At 39.6% G+C, this 14214-nt stretch overlaps 1 protein-coding gene across 3 annotated transcripts in view; it reads right to left on the bottom strand.

Annotated features, from left to right (window-relative positions):
* The window catches only part of LOC101694497 (maestro heat-like repeat-containing protein family member 1), a 62118-nt gene extending 48348 nt beyond the window's left edge, over positions 1-13770 (bottom strand). For all 3 annotated transcript variants that reach the window (XM_045071698.1, XM_045071699.1, XM_045071700.1), the window contains exons 1-7: positions 13647-13770; positions 12666-12763; positions 5289-5401; positions 3585-3744; positions 2219-2311; positions 1631-1777; positions 1120-1260 (exon numbers count right to left, since the gene is read on the bottom strand). The gene's annotated coding sequence lies outside the window, so the exon portion shown is untranslated. The remainder of the gene's footprint in view (positions 1-1119; positions 1261-1630; positions 1778-2218; positions 2312-3584; positions 3745-5288; positions 5402-12665; positions 12764-13646) is intronic.
* Positions 13771-14214: the final 444 nt, after the last annotated feature.

Raw genomic sequence — 14214 nt, 5'->3', positions numbered from 1 at the left:
CTCCTTCAAGATATGGGACTTTTCTGATGGGTGGCTTTGGTTCAGGGACTCCCTGTTGGCCTTACTGAAACTTTTTTAGAACCTCACTGTCATCTAAGGCCTTCCTTACTTTTTCCCTCCTTCCCTTTCCTTCCTCCTTTCCCTTCTCCTTGCCAAGGTTCAGACATACATCATCATCTGAGTGCTCCCAGCCTCCTCTGGCTCCCTCCCTATTTTCCCCTCACAGATGTTCCTCCAATAAATCTCCTGCAACTCTAACACCATGTTGGTGTTTACTTTTTGGAGGACAAGACTAGCCTATGTATTGAAGGCTCTAAGGAAATTCTACATTTAAGATACTAATTTTAACTCAGTATTTCCCACCCATTTTGCCAATTAACACAGCCTATTTTTGTGAAATACCCATTAAAAGTCGGATGGAACTTGGTTGGAGGAATGCCACTGAAATGGAAGGACTAAAACAACAATCAGAAATTTTTGGTTCCAGTACTCTGTCCTCTGCTCCTAAAAATACTTAACATTAGTATAATAATTCTAAGGTAGGCAGAATTCTGTGATGGCTCCCAGAATTCAGGCCCTCTTTCCCAGTTATTGAATCAAGCAGCAATCTAGATGTTGATATGAAGGGATTTTCACAGATGTAACTAAGGTCCCACATTAGTTGACCTTAAAACAGATTATCCAGGTGGGCTTGGTCTCTCTCATGAGCCATTTAAGTCTGAATCTAGAGGTCAGAGATGGGAAAGTCAGAGAGATTCAAAGGGCTATTCAACAAATGTGCAGAGTGGAATTCCAACAAAACCTTATTTTACAAAAACAAGCTTCAGGCTGGATTTGGCCTGTGGGCCATGCTTTGCCAACCCTAGCATTAATTATTCAATAAATGTGGAAAGCAGGGGCGCCTGGGTGGCTCAGTGAGTTAAGCTTCTGCCTTCAGCTCGGGTCATGATCCCAGGGTCCTGGGATCTCTGCTCAGTGGGGAGCCTGCTTCTCCCTCTCTCTCTGCCTGCCTCTCTGCCTACTTGGGATTTCTCTCTGTCAAGTAAATAAATAAAATCTTGAAAAAAAATGTGGAAAGCAAAAACTAATTAAATTATCTTTTCACCCCATTCCAATCACCTGGGAAATGTAGAAAGGTGTCACTTTTGCAGATACCAAAGTCATAAACCATCGGGTTAACCGGTTCACTTGGTTCTTGAGTTTGGAGGATGGCATGAGGAAGAAGAGGTGACCAATTATCACCATAGCTTGCTCTGTCACCTGTGCCCAAGGAGACACAACAAACTTGCCTCAGCTCAGGGATGAAGACAAGACAATCCCTTAGGGGCTTTTCCTTTTTCATCTTTGTATCCCCTGGGCCTAGCACAGTGCCTGGCTAATAACAGTAATCAGTAAATTTAAGTTGCTTAATTGTGTATTTAACAAATATGGAGCTGGACAGTGGCATTTTCTGACATACCCTTTTCTGGAGAATGGGAAGCAGAGCCCAAGGAAAGTCACCCTGCTCTTCTGGAAGAGCCATTTAAGTTATCCTTCCACCATTAAATAGTCAGACATGGCCCTGCCCCATCTTTGGCTCAAGACTTACTCCTGCAGCCATCCATTCAATCCCACTACCTCCAAATCCCACCTTGTTGCTGGTCTTTAGGGACCAATGATTGAAGAGAAGCCAGAGGGTGAGATAAGCCTTGAAGGACACGGCCTCTTTTGTGATGTCCATCATCTGTAGTGGACAAACCCACATGTTTCCGGGCACTGATGACCAGTCCTTTGAGCACTGAGAGGAATGCAGGGAGTATGAGTTGCCCATCACCTTTCCCTTCCCATAATGGGAAATAGACACACATTTGGGCATAGTCTTCTTATCTCCAACCCTAAAAGTGTTTCTGGGGTCCTATACTGGGAAACACCAACCCATTCACCATGACCCCAACTATTTTTCCTTTGTGACCACACCTGGAACACCCAGCACGGAAAGGAAAAGTGGTTGAGGGTATCAACGTCCATAGCATCCCTATCAAGCTTGGTCCTTGCCCCATCCAGGCCAAGAAGTTTGATGCAGAAGAGCAGCTGTTCACACCTGGTCTGCTCTCAGTCATTTCCTGGCCCTCCCCAGCCTTCTTGGATCCCTACTTAGAGGGACCAGCCTCTTTATTTGCCCTTCTTTCCTCCCTCCCTGATTCCAACAGTGTCTTTCCCAGACCCTCCTGACCCTTACCATGACATAATGCCAACATGTCATCCTCTGTTTGGGCCATCCTCAGAAGGCGCAGGATGTATTCCCATGTGACCCCAATGTATGAAGCTGCATCTAAGAGGGAAAGTACAAGAAAGACATCCCTATCCCAGGGAGGGGAACATCCTTCACTAAGGCCAACTTTATAGACTGGAGGCCAGGATACCCGGGTTCTGATCCTAGTTCTACCTCCAGAGTCTGGGGAACCCTGAACTAGTTACTTAATTTATCTGAGTTTCAGCTTCTTTTTTTTTTTTTTTTTTAAGATTTTATTTATTTATTTGACATAGAGAGAGCACACACAGGCAGAGAGGCAGGCAGAGAGAGAGAGAGAGAGGAGGAAGCAGGCTCCCTGCTGAGCAGAGAGCCCAATGCGGGGCTCGATCCCGGACCCTGAGATCACGACCTGAGCCGAAGGCAGTGGCTCAACCCACTGAGCCACGCAGGCGCCCCGAGTTTCAGCTTCTTTAACTGTTAAATAGGAGTCCAGTTCCTGATGTGACCACTGCGCAGGGATGCTGGGAGGATCAAGCTCGATCATGGATATTAGCATAGCACAGAAATGCAAATTATTAGGACAAGCTACACATGAACACTCCTTTACAAAAACCCTTAGGAAATAGAGAGCTATGCTGTCTGAGATGGATGTGAAGACATTTGCCCTGATTAGATCAAGCGACATGTTTCCAGCTTCTGTTGCTGTGTCCTCTGTGCTGGCTGGGTCATGCCTTGTCATTTTGAGCCTAATGCTCAGAAGGCAAACTTACTCCCCCCAGACTCTCTTTCCCCCAGTTCCAAGTGGTGGAGAAAAGGTCACTAGTCCTGTGACTTGACTGCCTTTTCACACTTTGCGATAGAGAGAGGGGAGCAGAATGGGTAAGCGAGCCACCACCATCACCACGAGCCACTAGGGCAGAGACTGAATGGTGAGTCTCTGCCTCCTCCTGCCTACTCTATTAACTTCCAAGACTCTAACCAAATTCAACACTGCAGGTTCCCTTAAGTAAAGCCCTCCTTGCTTTCTCCTTGCCCCTACCCACCACTGCTGAATGGGGGTTTCTATTCTGCCTTCTCTCTTCACCTGGAGTCTTCTTTCCAGCTCTGTGGGTCTCCCATGCCCTAATACATCCTATCATGCCATTCTTGGTCTCCAGAAACTCCCTCCTGAGGTCCCAGGAGCCCAGTAGGGATCCTAGTTTCTTCTCCCACCTACACATACACACCCATGACTGAAATAAGTGGAGATGTCCAATGAGAGAAATCAGGAGTATAAAGCTGATCTAGAGCCTATACAATGTCTCCACCCCCTGCTGCCCCTGTTCTCTTCTCAGACTAACTCAGGCTATACCCTGGCGGTGGATCAGTCTCCCCACTGCAGTCAGGAGGCAGTTTGGGGGCAAGGTGTTGTGCCATCAGTCCCACAGCTTGAAGATGACTATTCCTGGAGACTGGAACCCCAGAGCCATTAGGACCGTAGTACACAGCTCCTCCAGTTCTCCCTCCGGCTTCTGGAAAAGAAAGATTAACTATTCAAAGGCTAATCCCCAAGATGAGTCCCGTAACTTCTTCTTTTTTTTTTTTTTGGAAGATTTTTATTTATTTATTTGACGGAGATCACAAGCAGGCAGAGAGAGGCAGGGGAAGCAGGCTCCCTGCTGAGCAGAGAGCCCGATGTGGGGCTCGATCCCAGGACCCTGAGATCATGACCTGAGCTGAAGGCAGAGGCTTTAACCCACTGAGCCACCCAGGTGCCCCTCCTGTAACTTCTAAGAATCGGCTTTGGTCAATAAGTGATTCTCTTCCTTCTAGAAGGCAAGAACCCCACTATCACCCCATCCAACAAATGCCATCCCAGTGATGGAGGGCAAGACCTTCCTAGAGCATGTAAAGAACAGATAGACAAAAAATCTGCAAAGTCTCTGTGTTGGGGGCAGGGAGGTTGTGGGGATTGAAGATTTTAGAGCAGAAATTCCCCTACAGCACCTAGGGAATCATCAGGAAGGTGGGTAGATTATGGAAGCAACTTTGGAAATCTCTGGCAGGTCAAGAATCTTGATCAGAAGACAGGCATGCCAAGGAAGGCAGGTAAACCAGAAGAAAGATAATTCATAGGTAACCAAGAAAATAAGAAACGAGATTAAACAGTGTCACAAATGTGCATGTAAAGTACGTGGTTAGATGGACCGGTAGACATTATGAACGTTCAGTCTAGAGGTGGGCTGGCACACAGGTAAGTGGATTTGAAAGACAGTGAGATGATTAGTTGAACTGCAGTAACAAAGCTGACTAAGGACACAGTCTGAAAACCAGGTCAGACTTGGAGCCCAACAGTCCAAATCCTTCCCCCCTTTCCGTCTCCCTTCTCCTGCCTCACCACTTTGCTTCACTGCTGTAGCTTGCAATTCTGTCTAGGTCATGGTCCCTGAGATATGCTCAGAGTATGGGTACGGACTCCAGCAAACTGTTTAGAAATGAGACACTCACATCCCAGATCCCAGTTGGTTTCCAAGTGTCATCATCCACCAGAAAGAACTACTGGGCTCAGACCTGCTGTTTTCTTCCCCCAAAGTCCCCAGCCCAGAGGCAAAGGCTCCTCACCATGGTCCTCAGGTAGTCAACGAAGATATCGGTCACCTTCTAGCATAGTGGAGGTACCATCTTGTTGTTTAGGATTTTAACTTTCAGCAACTTGAGAGTTTTAAAGACATTGTCTGTTGACAACTACAGGAGAGAGGGGACTCAGGAAGAAAGGAAGGTTGAAGGGTAAAGATTATAAAGAGAATAAAGGGCCGTGGTAGAGAAAGGAAGAGGAGGAGTGAATCCAGGAAGAGGGTTAAAGTTGGATCAGGGATTGAGGGGATGGAGGGAATATGGGTCAGACTAGGGACACGGGTTTCAGACCTGGAGCTATGATGGCCTGGACCAAGTAGTGCTCTGCTAACTGGAGATTTCTCCTACTCTCCTGGCACAACAGGTATGTACCCAACCAGCTCCCTGGATGGAGATGGTCCTGTGCTCGTTGGAGCCAGTAAAATGTCTGAGATGTCCTCACCTGATCAGCAGCTTGGAGTACCTCCATAATGTCCTCAATGTTCTTTCCTGAAGTATCCCATTCCTGGTTCCTCTCAGTGATCTCTGAGGACTGTATCATAGCTATAAATATCTCTGTAAGAAGTAAAGAGCATGAACTGGAGGAGTTGTTTCTCTCGTGCTGCAGGCGGGTATTTCATCAGAGGGGGATACCATGCTACAAACAAAAACATACAAGGGGCACTGGGTGGCTCAGTGGGTTAAGCCTCTGCCTTCAGCTCAGGTCATGATCTCAGGGACCTGGGATGGAGCCCCACATTGGTCTCTCTGCTCAGCAGGGAGCCTGCTTCCCCCTCTCTCTCTGCCTGCCTCTCTGCCTACTTGATGTTTCTGTCAAATGAATAAATAAAATCTTAAAAAATAAAAAATATTTAAAAACATTTAAAAAACTATAAAAGTTATAGTTTTATTATAATATTATATTTTATATATTTTTATTATATATTATATATTACATAATATTATAATATTTAAAATAGTATATTAATATTATATTATATAATACTAATATCATAAAATGTTATATTATAAATCAATATTATTCATATTAATATTAATCAAATATTAAATTAATATTATTAATATTGTTATATAATATATTATATATTACACAACATAAAATATTATAATATATATTATAATATTATAAAATATATATTTTATTATATATTATATAATATGATATATTATATCATATTATATATATATTATATATGATATATAATATATCAAATATATTATATCGATAGATATGATATATATCTATAGATATAGATATATCATATCGATAGATATGATATATATAATATATATCTATCGATATAATATATATTTAATAATAATATATTTATAATATATTTAATAATATTATATTTAATATTTAAATATATTTAATTTATATTATAATAATATATTTATAATATGTTTAATAATAATATAATATAATATATTAATATAATATATTATATTTATATTATATATAAATATAATATATATATTTATATTTATATTATATTATATTATATATTTATATTATATTTATAATATAAATTTATATTATATATATTATAATATATATATTATATATTATAATATATATAATATAAATTCATATTATATTTATAATATAATATAATAATATAATATTATAAAATATATAATATTTTATTATATGTATCATATAATATATATGATATATTATATGATATATATTATATATATTATATTATCATATAATATATATGATATGATATATCACATATATCATATATATGATATTATATTATTATATTATAATATATATATTATATATATATATTATAATAATATAATCACATATATATCACATATATCATATATAATATTATATATATTATAATAATATAATATCATATATATGATATATGTGATATATCATATCATATATAATATCATATATATAATATTATATTATAATAATATAATATCATATATATGATATTATATATGATATGATATTTATATATATCAGGCTCCATGCTCAATGGAGTCTGTTGGAGATTCTCTGCCCCTTTCCCTCTGTCACTTCGGCTGACCCCCTCAAATAAATAAATAAACCTTTGAAACTGATTATGGAACTATAAAGAAGAGTTATTCAAGTAACTTTTAAACATAATATTCTAAGTGTATGCCTTTAATGGGATATCTCCTAAGGATAAAAAGACCTGCAAAGAAGTCCTGAAATTTATCTAATGAGTTTATTATTGGTAGTGTTATTGGGGAGGTAGTTATGAAACCATTGCGTATGTTGTAGTAAATATACTGTTTTTCAGCAAACAGGATTGTTACCATGAAAGAAGGGAGATGCAAATATGGAATGGGAGCCCATGATGTTTAAATTTTAATTAATTTTAAATAAATTAAGACTTCGCGATTTAAAGTATTTCTGTCCATTGAAGATGCCCAAAAACCAATGAGCACACCTGAAACATACCATTTACACTCTGCTCTTTTTTTTTTTTAAGATTTTATTTATTTATTTGACAGAGAAATCACAAGTAGATGGAGAGGCAGGCAGAGAGAGAGAGAGGGAAGCAGGCTCCCAGCTGAGCAGAGAGCCCGATGCGGGACTCGATCCCAGGACCCCGAGATCATGCCCCAGCCGAAGACAGCGGCTTAACCCACTGAGCCAACCAGGCGCCCCTACACTCTGCTCTTTTTTTAAAAAAAAGATTTTATGTATTTATTTGAGAGAGAGAGTGTGTGCAAGCACAAATGCGGAGATGGGCATTGTTTTTTAATGTTGAAATCATACTTATATTATTTTACACTACTTTCCCTCATTACATCCATGTCTTTGGCTCTCCAGGCCTTATGTGTCCATGAAATGGAAGCTTTTGCTTCCTTAAGAATGTCTTGTCTGTCCTGCTAATGTGATTATCTCTGAAACTCTTCTCAGGCTATGTAATATCCATGCCACTTCTTTGCAGATGCTTGGGAAGTGGTGGTGGATCTAAAAACATTCAGTTAAGAATCAAGAAAAACATAAGGCTTCAAGCCATGCAAGTTCTCTGACTCTTCTCCACATTTCTGTTACCATCACAAAGTTAATTAGATGATTCTTTAATTCCCTACAGATACATTTTATTGCTAAAACGTTTAATTCTACCATTGCAATTTAAGTTTAAAAAAGTTACTTTTAAGCTGGAGGGCTCTGGGGTGGGGGGATGGTGGCGTCAAGATTGCCTTGATTCGAAACTGAGATTAGCCATTCTCCAGTTAAGTGTCCTGGTGAGTTTCATCATTGCCGGATGTAATATGGGGCTGGATCATGACCTGAGCGCCAGGACAAAGAGTTGGATGATCATCTGACTGAGCCACACAGGCATCCCTATAACCCACTCTTTTAAAAAAGGAAAAAAAAAAAAAGGTCTTCTTGAAGAAATGGCAGATTTCTGGTCATAAATGAAATAGAAAGAGTACAAGAGGGGCGCCTGGGTGGCTCAGTGGGTTAAGCCTCTGCCTTCGGCTCAGGTCATGATCTCAGGGTTCTGGGATGGAGCCCACATCAGGCTCGCTGCTCAGCAGGGAGCCTGCTTCCTCCTGTCTCTCTGCCTGCCTGTCTGCCTACTTGTGATCTCTGTCTGTCAAATAAATAAATTCTTAAAAAAAAAAAAAAAAGAAAGAGTACAAGATAGGTCCCTATACTTTTGTGCCAAAAACAGACACGTGCTCAAAAACCCAATGGGTATACCCTAATAAGGCAGAAGACCCAGATGAAAGGGGTCTCCCATTGGTCAAATGAGCAACATTTTGAATATCAAAAAGAATGACAATAATAATTTAAAATCCACTGAATAAAAAATAAAGAAGAAAAAGAAAGGAACCCCTGGCCCCAAAGTGGAACTTAAAAATGGTAGTGGTACACCTGGGCTGCTCATTCAGTTGAGTGTCTGCCTTCAGCTCAGGTCATGATCCCAGGGTCCTGGGATGGAGCCCCATGTCAGGCTCCTGCTTGGCAGGAAGCCTGCTGCTCCCTCTCCCACTGCCTCTCTCCCTGGCTTATATCACTCTCTCTCAAATAAATAAATAACATCTTTTTTAAAAATAATAAGATAAATTAATAAATGCTTGGTAGTTATAGTGGGGGAGGAGGGATTCCACTTTAAAAGATGCCAGCTAATAAAAGAGAAGGAATGACAGAATTGCAACTATAGATGAAATAACTGTTGCAGGCAAGAAGCACCAATGATATTGACATGGCCTGAAGCATCACCACACATATTATGCATTAAGTTACAATAGGAGAAAAGCTCTTTTACAACAGAGAGATGTGATGAATACCCCCTTCACCAAGCTATCAAGCGTAAAATCACCAATAACAGAACTGACCGATATTTTATGTTTCCTGATGATGCAATGGAAGACATGCTTCCCCATGCAGTATTTACGCCCACTACGTTTAATTTAAATCTAAAATGAGGAAGTGATCAGTCAAATCCAGATTATAGGACAGTCGACATGACCACTAAAGACGAAAATGGTGGGTGGGCTATCTTAGATGAAAGGAGAACGCAATGGATCATCTTTGATCAGATCTTAGGTGGGCTGAAGAATAGCTAGAAAGGAAATTTTAGCTAGAAAGAAAATTTCAAGGACACTTGGGGAAATTTGACCACAGGCTATGTGATAATGATAATATTGTATCAATATTATGTTCCTTGAGTATAATAAGGTTATAAGAATTCTCCTGGAACACTTAAAGCCCATAATGTAAGTGTGAACTTACTCTGGAATGTTTCAGATCTATGTGCATGCGTCTGTATATGGATTGAGAGAGACAGAGTATGAGATGAGCACAAACATGGCAAAAGGTTTAGCAAATTGGAGAATGTAGGTTGAAGAATAATGGGCGCTCACTGCACTATTCTTTTAACTTTTCTATAGGTCTGGTATTTTTTCAAAATAAAATGTTAGGAGAGAAATCAAGATTCACCAGTTATCAAAAGACACCATTATTTGAGTAAAAAATGGCAAAGCTCAGAGTACAAAAAGATATATATCACCCATAAAATCAACAAAGTATCCATATCTAAAATATATAATAATCCCCTGCAAATCAAAGAAAAATGGGTAAGAGACTTAAAGGAATTTATAAAAGAGTATATCCAAATGGCTCATAAACACATTTAAAGGTTTGCCTCAATCTAACTAGGAATTAGGGAAGTAAAAATTAAAACCACAGAAGTATATTGCAACACACCCACCAGAAAGGCTTAAACTTAAAAGGTTTACAATAACTAGTGTGGAAATGATGTGGAACAGTGGGGATTTTCATATACTAATGGGATATAAAAGAATACAGCCGCTTTGGGAGACAACTTGGTATTATCTACCAGAATGCTTAAGATACGCTTACTCTTTGATCCTTTTCCAGGTAAACACCTAATGGAATGCATGCTTACTTATGATAATAGACATGTGCATGAATGTTCACAGTGTCATTATTCATAACAGCCCTAAACTGCAACTCCTATGTCCAATATCACCATAATGGAGAAATTGTTATTATTCATACAATAGTCATATTGTGGAATACTATATAGCAATGAAAATGAACAAACTATAATGTCCTGCAACAATAGGGATAAATCTAACAAATATGAAATAAGTGAAAGATGCCAGAAATAATAGATATTTCATGATTATATTTATTTTTTAAAAACCCTCAAAAATAAGCAAATATGAACTACTGTGTTCGGGGATTCAAACTTAAGTAGTAAAAGTTTCAAGAAAAGCAAGAATATGATTTTTATTTAAAAAATGTTTTTTGGGGGATGCCTGGGAGGCTCAGTGGGTTAAAGCCTCTGCCTTCAGCTCAGGTCATGATCTCAGAGTCCTGGGATCGAGCCCCCACATCGGGCTCTCTGCTCAGTGGGGAGTCTGCTTCCTGCCCCGCCCCCCCACTGCCTCTGCCTGCCTCTCTGCCTACTTGTGATCTCTGTCTGTCAAATAAATAAATAAATCTATAAAAAAAATTAAAAATAGAAATGAAAAATGGTTTTTTACTTATATGTGGAATCTAAAAAACAAAATAAATGAACAAATAGAAACATACTCATAAATACAGAGAGCAAACCAGTGGTTGCTAGAGGAGAGGGTGTAGGGGACGGATAGTGAAGGGGATTGAGAGGTACAAACTTCCAGTTTTAAAATAAACAAGTCACAGAAATGAAAAGACAGCATAAAGAATATAGTCAATAATATTGTAATAATGCTGTATGGTGACAGATGGTAACTACACTTACTGGAGTGAGCATTGTATAATGTATAAAATTGTCAAATCACTCTGTTCTGCACCTGAAACTAATATAACATTGTATGTCAACTATAAATCAAAAGTAAATATTTTTTAAATCAGTGGTTATCTTGAGAGGAAGTAATGACTAGGAAGGATCACAACAGGGAGAGCTGGATGGTGGTGACACAAATATTTGCTTTGTGGTACATCATTGAGGTCTACATACTTGTTGATGCACTTCACTGTGTGTCTTTAACAAAACAGATGTTTTTTAAGTTAAAAATAGAAAAAATAGGAACTATAAGAAAAATATAGGATTTTATGTAAAAATACTATAGGATTTTATGTAGAAATACTATTTTTAGGGCACCTGGGTGGCTCAGTTGTTAAGCGTCTTCCTTCAGCTCAGGTCATGATTCCAGGGTCCTGGGATCAAGCCCTACTTCAGGCTCTTGCTCAGTGGGAAGCCTGCTTCTCCCTCTCCCACTCCCCCTGCTTGTGTTCCCTCTCTCACGGTGTCTTTCTCTGTCAAATATACAAATAAAAAATCTTGAAAATAGAAGAAGCTATATTTTTAAAAGATAATACAGAAAAAAAAATTAGAAATTGAACAACTCAATAAATAGGTTTCAGAGTAGACTAGATGCTGCTAAGAATGAATCAGTGAATTGGAGGACACACTGGCAAAAGTGACCCAGAATCTAGCACAGACACATGGAGAAGAAAATAAAAGAGAGACATTTAGAGACATGGATGAAAACCTCCAACATATGCTTAATGGGAATGCCAAAGGAATGCAGTGAATGGGCAAAAGGTCATAGATGAAGGGATAGGGGCTGCAGATCTTTCAGAATTCAAGCGAACATGAATGCTCAGATTGGAAAAGCACACCAAGTCTTTCACAGGATAAAGAAAATCAATCCATTTCTAGATACACTGGAATAAAATAAAAGACCAAAGAAAACAAGAGAACTTTAAATCACTCAGAGAAAAAAAGATTACCTGCAAGAAAAAGACCACCAGACCAACAGCAGACTTGCCATCAGCAAGAGTAGAGAAGACAATGCAATAATAGCTTCCAAGTTTTGAAAGAAAGTAACTATCCGTCTAGAACTTTATACCCAGCTCCATCATTCAAGAGTAAGAGTTTGGGCCCCTGGGTGGCTCAGTGGGTTAAGCCTCTGTCTTTGGCTCAGGTCATGATCTCAGGATCCTGGGATTGAGTCCCGCATCGGGTTCTCTGCTCCGCAGGGAGCCTGCTTCCCCCGTCTCTCTGCTTGCCTCTCTGCCTACTTGTGATCTCTCTCTAAGTGTCAAATAAATAAAATCCTTTTTTTAAAAAAAGAGAGCAAAATGAAGACATTCCAGATAAGCTAAGAAATTTATTATTCATAAGCCCCCACTGAAATAAATACTAATAATCTTCCTTCTTTCAGCAAGGAATGAAATAAACCCGGAAAGGAGGAGAAGAATGCAAGAAATGTATTAATCATGTACTCAGAATTAGTAAAACACTTGGTATCCTGAGTATCTTCTGTTGGCTCTCCAGATGCTCCCTACCTTCTTCTTCATTCTGTTAAATGTTTTGGAGGTCCAATAAACCCCCTTGTCCTATGGCTCGCAGTTAGGTTTTGCCAATGGGGAGCCCCGATAGGAAGCTGCAGAAAGAAAGGATGGTCAGGTCACAGTATATATTCTGGTTCCTCCTGGCCGTGTGATTCTTGGCTGGGTGCATACCTTGAGGTCACTGCCTCTCTCAAGATAGCTCTGTATGCACAACGCTCCTTTCAGCTTTTCATGACTTCTCCCTCCCCACAGCCCTTCAGACCTAGGGGTGCCTCAACTCTGGCTGTTACTGGCTCCAGCATATTTACTATCTCTTGTGGGTTTCTTAATCTTTACTCACAAATACTCATCCGAAATAGTTGCTTTAAATCTGTTAAACTCTCCTCAAATATTCCTAATTTGAATGTGTAGTTTGTTTTCTGGTAGGTGCCTGGGAAGGTGGTAAATTTAAGGGAGTATTGTCGGTGAAATATAATAATCACCACTAAATCGAGGGAGTTAAAGCCCTGATGGAATGAGACCGTTAGCACAGCACAAAAGATGAGCAGGCTGAGGTTGAAGGGCAGGGATGGAGTTTGATATCATTATTTTCCTTAGAAGGAATATAGAGAATCAGTGCACTTTAAACTTTATTTTTTAGAAAAATAAAGAGGATAAATGCTTATTATTTTTCGAGTAAAAAAATCTCTCCAGGTGTTGAGTTGCAGAACCTTATTTCAATATTTTAGACTTCTTCATTTCTTATACTATTTAAATTCAATACATCCAACATTGAATATACTATCTTCTCTCCTTCCCTAAATTAATCCCTAAATCTGTGCAGTTCTTGAGTCTTGGTCATCTTTGACTTCTCTCTCACACCACCCACAGCCCTGCCAAGACAGAGGATTTTACTTATTCAAGGTCCCTTGAACCCAACCCTTTGCTACCCTTATACAGCCACTGTTCGACTTCATTTCTCATGTTCAGACTCACCTCCTTTTTAGGCCTGACCCTGCTCCAGTCCCTGTTTCTGTCCTTCCCACACACACCAGACAAACAGCAGCACTACAAGGAAGAGGTTGAGATGACACAGAGGTAACGTCTCCTGGGAATACGACCCAACTGTTGAGAAATAATCATATCTTAGCAACCAAACTGAGAATGCTTACATTAGAACTAACCCACCAGCTCCTTAATTCTAAAGAACCTAAGGTGGAATAGAGCTTCCCCTCCCCCAAAGACAACTCCTGGAGAGAAATGGCTTTATTACAACTTCTTCTTTAAAATACCTGCTGCAGGGACGCCTGGGTGGCTCAGTGGGTTAAGCCTCTGTGTTTGGCTCAGGTCATAATCCCAGCGTCCTGGGATCGAGTCCCACATCGGGCTCCTTGCTCCGCAGGGAGCTTGCTTCTCCCTCTGACTCTGCCTTCCACTCTGTCTGCCTGTGCTCACTCTCGCTCACTCTCCCTCTGACAAATTAATAAATAAAATCTTTTAAAAAAATAAAAAATAAAAAAAAATAATATACCTGCTGCAGGGGCGCCTGGGTGGCTCAGTGGGT

This window comes from Mustela putorius, unplaced genomic scaffold (assembly GCF_011764305.1).
Source record: "Mustela putorius furo isolate JIRA1106 unplaced genomic scaffold, ASM1176430v1.1 tig00003988_pilon_pilon_pilon, whole genome shotgun sequence".
Taxonomy (NCBI): domain Eukaryota; kingdom Metazoa; phylum Chordata; class Mammalia; order Carnivora; family Mustelidae; genus Mustela; species Mustela putorius.
The sequence above is the reverse complement of the archived record's forward strand: the minus strand, read 5'-3'. Positions and strand labels throughout refer to the sequence as shown.